This window comes from Rhinopithecus bieti, unplaced genomic scaffold, assembly GCF_001698545.2.
Source record: "Rhinopithecus bieti isolate Rb0 unplaced genomic scaffold, ASM169854v2 scaffold_32081, whole genome shotgun sequence".
Taxonomy (NCBI): Eukaryota; Metazoa; Chordata; class Mammalia; order Primates; family Cercopithecidae; genus Rhinopithecus; species Rhinopithecus bieti.
In genome coordinates, this window is record NW_016814436.1 from 2,928,856 (window position 1) to 2,937,875 (window position 9,020).

The window sequence follows — 9,020 nt, forward strand, 5'->3', positions numbered from 1 at the left end:
CCCATCATAAAATTTTCATTCAGAGCACTGACGGTTTATTCTTTTCTTTCTTTTTTTTTTTTTTTTTGAGACGGAGTCTCGCTCTGTTGCCCAGGCTGGAGTGCAGTGGCGCTATCTCGGCTCACTGCAAGCTCCACCTCCCGGGTTCAAGCAATTCTCCTGCCTCAGCCTCCCGAGTAGCTGGGACTACAGGCGCCTGCCACCACGTCCAGCTAAATATTTGTATTTTTAGTAGAGACAGGGTTTCAGTGTTAGACAGGATGGTCTTGATCTCCTGACTTCGTGATCCGCCCGCCTTGGCCTCCCAAAGTGCTGGGATTACAGGCGTGAGCACTGCACCCAGCCCAAGGGTTTATTCTTTAAATACCAAAATGTATTTATATTTTAGGCTGGTGCGGTGGCTCACACCTACAATCCCAGCACTTTGGGAGGCCGAGGCAGGTGGATCATGAGGTCAGGAGATCAAGACCATCCTGGCTAACACTGTGAAACTCCGTCTCTACTAAAAACACAAAAAATTAGCCGGGCGTGGTGGCGGGCGCCTGTAGTCCCAGCTACTCGGGAGGCTGAGGCAGGAGAATGGCATGAACTCGGGAGGCGGAGCTTGCAGTGAGCCAAGATTGCACTACTGCACTCCAACCTGGGCAACAGAGTGAGATTCCGTCTCAAAAACAAACAAAAAAAAAATTTATTTACATTTTAATGCTTTCAGAAGGAAATATTTCTTTCTTTCTTTCTCTCTTTTTTAAGACAGAGTCTCACTCTGTTGTCCAGGCTGGAGTGCAGTGGTGCGATCTCGGCTCACTGCAACCTCTGTGTCCTGGGTTCAAGCGACTCTCCTGCCTCAGCCTTCCAAGTAGGTAGAGTTACAGGCACGCGCCACCATGCCTGGCCAATTTTTTTTGTATTTTTAGCAGAGACAGGGTTTCACCATGTTGGCCAGGTTGGTCTCGAACTCCTGACCTCAAGTGATTCGCCCGCCTCAGCCTCCCAAAGTGCTAGGATTATAGACGTGAGCCACTGTGCCTGGCCCTAGAAGGAAATATTTCTAATATGCAATCCCTGCCTTTTTAAACAAAGTATATTGAACACACCAGCCCCAACAAACTTTGCTTTTCAAATTCTTACACCCTTTTTGAGTAGTTTTTTAGTGTCCTTTCTTGTTCCTCTCTGCTGGCATTCTCTTGTCATTGTGCCTTCTTACTCTAACTTCTATTTTTTAACTTTGAATTCTGCTATGGTCTGAAAAATCAGATAACCTCCAGTCTGATCAGGATAGTGTATAAAGGTGACACGGGCTGCTCTGCAGCTAGTGCACAGCCTCTGGAGTGGCCACAGGTGGGTGGTGGCAATGGTGCACATGACAGGGGATGTCAAGGTGAAAATGCCCAGTGAGAAACCAAGATAAAATAGACCCACACTCCAAAGGAAGACACCAGACTAAGATGAGAACAGGTTGGGGATTATAAAAACTGCTCTTCCAGAAAGAGGGGAGAGAAGGACCAAAAGTATGGAAGGGCCAAGCGTGATGGCTCATGCCTATAATCCCAGGCACTTTGGGAGGCCAAAGCAGGTGGATCACCTGAGGTCAGGAGTTTGAGACCAGCCTGGACAACATAGCGAAACCCCGTCTCTACTAAAAATACAAAAATTAGCTGGATGTGTTGGCTGGCGCCTGTAATCCCAGCTTCTTGGGAGGCTGTGGTAAGAGAATAGCTTGAACCTGGGAGGCAGAGGTTGCAGTGAGCCAAGATCGTACCACTGCACTCTAGCCTGGGTGACAGAGTGAGACTCGGTCTCAAAAAAAAAAAGTATGGGCTAGGCGAAATGACTCATGCCTGTAATCCCAACACTTTGGGAGGCTGAGGCAGGTGGATCACCTGAGGTCAGGAGTTTGAGACCAGCCTGACCAACATGGTAAAACCCCATCTCTACTAAAAATACAAAAATTAGCCGGGCATGGTGGCAGGCACCTGTAATCCTAGCTACTGGGGAGGCTGAGGCAGGAGAACTGCTTGAACCCAAGAGGCGGAGGTTGCAGTGAGCTGAGATCATGCCATTACACTTCAGCCTGGGAAACAAGAGCGAAACACTGTCTCAAAAAAAAAAAAAAAAAAAAAAATGGTATGGAGAGACTGAGATTAGATCAGTGAGGAGGATTTCTCTGGAGTGAGCTGTTTGTTAAGCCAGGAGCCCATCCCTCAACTCATCAATAATGAAAAGACAATAACCCAATTTAAAAATCGACAAAAATTAGCCGGATGTGGCGGCGCACGCCTGTAATCCAAGCTACACGGGAGGCTGAGGTAGTAGAATGGCTTGAACCTGGGAGGCAGAGGTTGTTACAGTGAGCTGAGGTCTCGCCACTGCACTCCAGCCTGGGAGACAGAGCAAGACTGTCTCAAAAAAAAAAAGAAAGGAAAAAGGGTCTTAATAGACGCTTCTCCAAAGAAGACATGAAAATGGCCAATAAGCACCAGAAAAGCTGTTCAATATCACTAGTCATTAGGAAACGTAAATCAAAATGATAATGAGATACTACTTTACTCCCACTAGGAGGACTAGAATAAAAAAGGCAAGACAGGTAATAAATTCTGGCCAGATGTAAAGAAAGTGGAGCCCTCATATATTGCTGGTGGGAATGTAAAATGGCGTAGCTGCTTCGGAAAAGTGTGGCAGGTCCTCAAAAGGTTAAACATATAGTTACAATATGATCCAGCATTTCACTCCAAAGTATATAGGCAAAAGAAGCAATAACATAGGTTCACACAAAAACTAATTGTGTACACCAGTGTTTATAGCAGCATTATTCATGAGAGCCAAATGGTGAAAATGACCCAAATATCCATCAACAGATGAATAGATATGTAAAATGTGGTATATCCATATAATGGCATACTTTTTGGCAATAAAAAGCACTGAAGTACTGCTTCATGCTGCAATACAAATGAACTTTAAAAATATCAGGCTCCAGTGCAGTGGTGTTTACAACTAATTAATCACAACCAGTTACAGATTTATTTGACCCCTTTCCGCTCTGACTGCTTCATTTGACTAGACTTGAAAGAAGCCAATCACAAAAGACCATAAATTGTATGATTCCATTGATATGAAATGTCCAGAATAGGCAAATCTATAGAGACAGAAAATAGATTAGTGGTTGCCTAAGGCTATGAGCAGAGTGGGAAGAATGGAGAATAACACCTAATGGATATGGGTTTCTTTTAAGGAGAACAAAAATATTCTAAAATTAGACTGATGATGGTTACAAAACCCTATGAACGTACTAAAAAACACTGAGCTGTACACTTGAAATGAGTGGACTGTATGTTACATGAATTTTTATCTTAATAAATGTTAACAAGAATAAAAAAAGAGAGAGAGAAAAAAAGAGCTGGAAATGTTCCCAAATGCTTCTCTAAAATTAAGCACTCTTTTGTTATCCTCCATGTTACCTAGTGAGCTGCTGGATCAATTTACCCAGCCCCGATATTTTCCTTATTTCCTGCCTTTGAGCTGTACTCTATAATTTAGTATTAACAGAAAGTTAATAGACACAACACATCCTTTGTTGTTAAATTTTACCCAGTGTTTACCATTTTCCTCCAACATACACATTTCCTCTGTTTTCCCACTGCAGCTGGCTGCCAAAACCTTGCAGAGAGAATAATTACCCTTCCGCCCCTCTTAGTTTCATGACAGTGCCAATCCTTGGTGCATAATCAAGTGTCTACAGAAAACTAATGGTTTGCGTGCCTCTCTAGGGGGCTTTAAATTCACCAAACTGTTGACCAAACTATGAAGGTTTCCCCCTCCTTTTGGGGACCAAGAATAGGAGACATGGCAGGATTCATTATGTCCAGATCTCTGTTTTTTATAGGATAACTCCCTTGCTAGAAAGAAATACTCTGTTTGCTTTTTTTTCTCCCTCTAAGTTTACTGACTTCCAAGGCATATTATAAGGGGTTTCCACCAAAATTTAGTCACAATTAGTCTTACCCCTATCCTGACAGTACTTTCAAGTCTTCCCAACATTCTAAACCCAACCCCTTGGCAGTTTTTCATCATGCTATTTCTTGGATGGGACATGGTCTTTCTGAAAGTTAGTAGGCCACTGTTCTCTAATTTAGAACATCTGCTTTCTAGACTGCTCTAATAATTTCTTCTCTCTCCATAATCTGAAAGTCTTTGCCTACTAATATTCAGAACAGGATAGAAGACCCCTCTTTTCAGGAGTCTATCCATGAGGCATTAAAAAATGAAAACAGCATTATTTTCACATAGTTACCATGTCACCTTTCAATCTCTGAGTAATCTGATTCCATATTTGTGTGCCAGGTCAACCCTTAAAGGGTAGACTTTATTTTTAAAAATAGTGAAATTAAATAAAAGGGTAGTAAACATTCCACTTTACAAATAAAGTGAGTGAGGCCAGGCACAGCAGCTTATGCCTATAATCCCAGCACTTTGGGAGGCCAAGGCAGGTGGATTGCTTGAGGTCAGGAGTTTGAGACAAGCTTGGCAAACAAAGGCAAACAAAGGGTGAAACCCTGTCTCTACTGAAAATACAAAAATTAGCTCGGCGTGGTGGTGGGTGCCTGTAATTCCAGCTACTGCGGAGGCTGAAGCAAGAGAATTGCTTGAACCTGGGAGGCGTAAGTTGCAGTCAGCCAAGGTCATGCCACTAAGCTCTAGCCCAGGTAACACAGTGAGACTCTGTCTCAAAAAAAAAAAAAAAAAAGAAATGAAGTGAGTGCTATAAAGAATGAGTTTGCATTTTCTATCTATGAATCTACGAGTATCATGCAGAAAGCTTAAAGCAAAACAAAACTATCTGCCTTCTTATCTGAAAGAATGTAATTCACTTTATACCCTATGTACTGCCGATGGGAATGTAAAATGGTGCGGTCACTTTGGACAACAGTCTAGAAGTGCCTCAAACAGTTAAACATAGAGTTACTATATGATCCAGCAATTCTATTACTAGGTATATACCAAAAAGAAATTAACACATAAATATACACAATAATGTATACATGAATGTCCATAGCAGCATTATTCATAATAGCCAAAATGTTATTATGGCTATTATGGAAACAACCTAAATGTCCATTTACTGATGAACAGATAAAATGAGGCATGTTAATACAAGAGAATACCATTTGGCAATGAAAAGAAATGAAGTATGGCTCCATGTGATAATATCATGCTAAGTGAAAGAAGCCAATCACAAAAAAAACACATGTTGTACAATTCCATTTATATGAAATGTACAGAATAGGCAAATCTTGAGAGAGAGAATACAGGTTAGTGGTTGTCTATTTATAGGGGACGAGGGATTGGTGGTGGAGAGATTTCAGAGTGATGGCTAAGTGGTGTGGGGAGGATTCTTTTCTTTCTTTCTTTCTTTTTTTGTTTGTGAGATGGAGTCTTGCTCTGTCGCCCAGGCTGGAGTGCAGTGGCCGGTTCTCAACTCACTGCAAGCTCCGCCTCCCAGGTTTATGCCATTCTCCTGCCTCAGCCTCCGAGTAGCGGGGACTACAGGCGCCCGCCACCTCGCCCGGCTAGTTTTTTGTATTTTTTAGTAGAGACGGGGTTTCACCGTGTTAGCCAGGATGGTCTCGATCTCCTGACCTCGTGATCCGCCCGTCTCGGCCTCCCAAAGTGCTGGGGTTACAGGCTTGAGCCACCGCGCCCGGCCTATATTTTTAATAGAGACGGGATTTCGTCATGTTGGTCAGGCTGGTCTCGAACTCCTGACCTCAGGTGTTCCTTCTGCCTGGGCATCCTAAAGTGCTGGGATTACAGGCATGAGCCATTGTGCCCGGCCAGGGTTTTCTTTTTTGGGAATAAAAAGTTCTAAAGACGATCGTGATGACAGTTGTACATACCTATGAATATACATAAAAGCCATTGATCTGCACCTTTATTTATCTATTTATTTATTTTGAGAGAGAGTCTTGCTCTGTCACTCAGCTGGAGTGCAGTGGTGCGATCTCAGCTGACCGCAACCTCCCGGGTTCAAATGCTTTTCCTGCCTCAGCCTCCTGGGGAGCTGGGATTATAGGCACCCACCACCATGCCCAGCTAATTTTTGTATTCTTAGTAGAGACAGGGTTTCGCTACGTTGGCAAGGTTGGTCTTGAACTCCTTACCTTAGGTAATTCACCCACCTTGGCCTCCCAAAGTGCTGGGATTACAGGCGTGCCTGTACACTTTATTTTTATTTATTTTATTTATTTTATTTTATCTTTTTTTGTAATTTTATTTTATTTATTTTTTTGAGACGGAGTCTGCGCTGTGTCGCCCAGGCTGGAGTGCAGTGGCGCGGATCTCGGCTCACTTGCTCCAACGCTCCCGCCACACCATTCTCCAAGCTCAGCCTCCGAGTAGCTGGGACTACAGGCGCCCACCACCTCACCCGGCTAGCTTTTTGTATTTTTAGTAGAGACGGGTTTTCACGGTGTTAGCCTGGATGGTCTTGATCTCCTGACCTCGTGATCCACCCGCCTCGGCCTCCCAAAGTGCTGGGATTACAGGCTTGAGCCACCGTGCCCGGCCTTATTTTTATTTTTTATGTTTTCGTTTTTTGAGGCAGAGTCTTGCTCTGTTGCCCAGGCTGGAGTGCAGTGGTGTGATCTCAGCTTACTGCAGCCTCCATCTCCCAGGTGCAAATGATACTTCTGCCTCAGCCTCAAGAGTAACTAGGATTACAGGCACGCGCCATCACATCCAGCTAATCTTTGTATTTTTATTTATTTATTTTGAGACAGAGTCTCACTCTGTCACCCAGGCTGGAGTACAGTGGCACAATCTCGGCGCACTGCAACCTCCGCCTCCCAGGTTCAAGTGATTCTCCTGCCTTAGCCTCCCGAGTAGCCGGGACTACAGGTGCGTGCCACAACATTCGGCGAATTTTTTGTATTTTTAGTAGAGACGGGGTTTCACCATGTTAGCCAGGATGGTCTTGATCTACTGACCTCATGATCCGCCCATCTTGGCCTCCCAAAGTGTTGGGATTACAGGCGTGAGCCATCGTGCCAAGGCTTTTTTTTTTTTTAATAAAACTGATTTATTTAAGTATACTTTAAAAACCATAAAATCATTTATTTTAAATATACAGTTCAGTGAATGTTAGTAAATTTACAGATTTGCAAAACCATCACCACAATACAATTTTAGAACCTTTCCTTCATCAAAAGATCCCTTGTGCTATTTGTAATTGCTCCCCGTCCTACCTACTAAATTCACATACAGGTTCTCGTATGAACATATTTTCTTTTTTTTTGTTTGAGACGGAGTCTCGCTCTGTCGCCCAGGCTGGAGTGCGGTGGCACAATCTTGGCTCACTGCAAGCTCCGCCTCCCAGGTTCACGCCATTCTCCTGCCTCAGCCTCCCGAGTAGCTGGGACTACAGGTGCCCACCACCACACCCAGCTAATTTTTTTGTATTTTTAGTAGAGACGGGGTTTCACTGTGTTAACCAGGATGGTCTTGATCTCCTGACCTCATGATCCACCCACCTCGGCCTCCCAAAGTGCTGGGACTACAGGCATGAGCCACCGCGCCCGGCCTATATGAACATATTTTCATTTCTCTTGGGTATATACCTAGTAGTGGAATTGCTGGGTCATATGATAACTCCATGTTTAACTTTTTGAGGAAATGTCAAACTATTTTCCAAAGCAGCTGTGCCTTTTTCACATGAAATACAGTTTTGAAAGCTGTTTTCTAATGTAAAAGTGTTCAGCAGTAAATTATTATAAATTTATTAAAATAAACCTTATTTATTATTTTTATATTTTATAGAGATCGGGTCTCACTATATTGACCAGGCTGGTCTTGAACTCCTACCCTCAAGTAATCCTCCTGCCTTCGCCTCCCAAAGTGCTGGAATTATAGGCATAAGCCACCACACTGGGCCTAAAATAAACTTTAAAGAATATTTATCCTAATTCCATCTAGCCATAACACAATGAATTTCATTTGTTTTCCAAATGCATATACCACATATATTTATAAGACTGTGATAATAAAGAACATAACACTTAGATTCTTAGTTTTCATTCATTTTCTTTCTTCCTATGAATAGAAAAGCAGTTTTCACTCTTGTTATATATTTATGTAGTCATTTGCAGGAATCATTTATTCAGACTTAATTTGTTATGACAGTGATTACTATCAAAAGTTATAAAGTAGATTCAATTATCATACACTTTTAGGAAGGCTAGAGTACTGAAAACACCCGTCAATTTCTTTTTTGGTTTGTTTTTTTGGAGACAGAGTCTCGCTCTATCCCCAGGCTGGAGTGCAGTTGCACAATATTGGCTCACTGCAACCTCTGGCTCCTGGGTTCAAGCGATTCTCCTGTCTCAGCCTCCTGAGTAGCTGGGATTACAGGTGCGTGCTACCACGCCCGGCTAATTCTTGTAGTTTTAGTAGAGATGGGGTTTTGCCATATTGGCCAGGCTGGTCTTGAACTCCTGGCCTCAGGTGATCCGCCCTCCTCAGTCTCCCAAAGTGCTGGGATTACAGGTGTGAGCCACCATGCCCCGCTCCGTGTCAATTTCTTCAAAAGACATGCTTTCATCAGTGGCATTTGCCAGTCAGAAAATCTAAACTATTTCAACATTTAGAATAAATGATGTAATTAACAGAGTTTCAAAAATATATCAGTTTTTTCACTTAAAAAGTTCAGCTCGCCAAACACAGTGGCTCACGCCTGTAATCCCAGCTCTTAAGGAGGCAGAGGCAAGGGAATAGCTTGAGCCCAGGAGTTTGAGACCTGCCTGGGCAATATAGCGAGACCTCATTCTCCACAAAAAGGAAAAACAACAACAACAAAAGACAAAAAAGGTCAGCTTATAGTTTCTGGTTTTCATAGTGAAAAGATTCTGACAGCTTGGAGCTTTAGTTTAGTTATTCCAATGCTTCAAGTGCTAATTAAAAGGTAAAATTATGTTAAAAGGCTGGGAGCAGTGGCTCATCTCTACAAAAAAAGAAAAAATTTAAAAAAAAAA

The 9,020-nt window shown here is 42.9% G+C and overlaps 1 protein-coding gene across 1 annotated transcript in view; it reads right to left on the minus strand.

Annotated features, from left to right (window-relative positions):
• TANGO6 (transport and golgi organization 6 homolog) overlaps window positions 1–9,020 on the minus strand; it is a 277,961-nt gene that overhangs the window by 226,901 nt on the left and 42,040 nt on the right. The window lies entirely within an intron of this gene.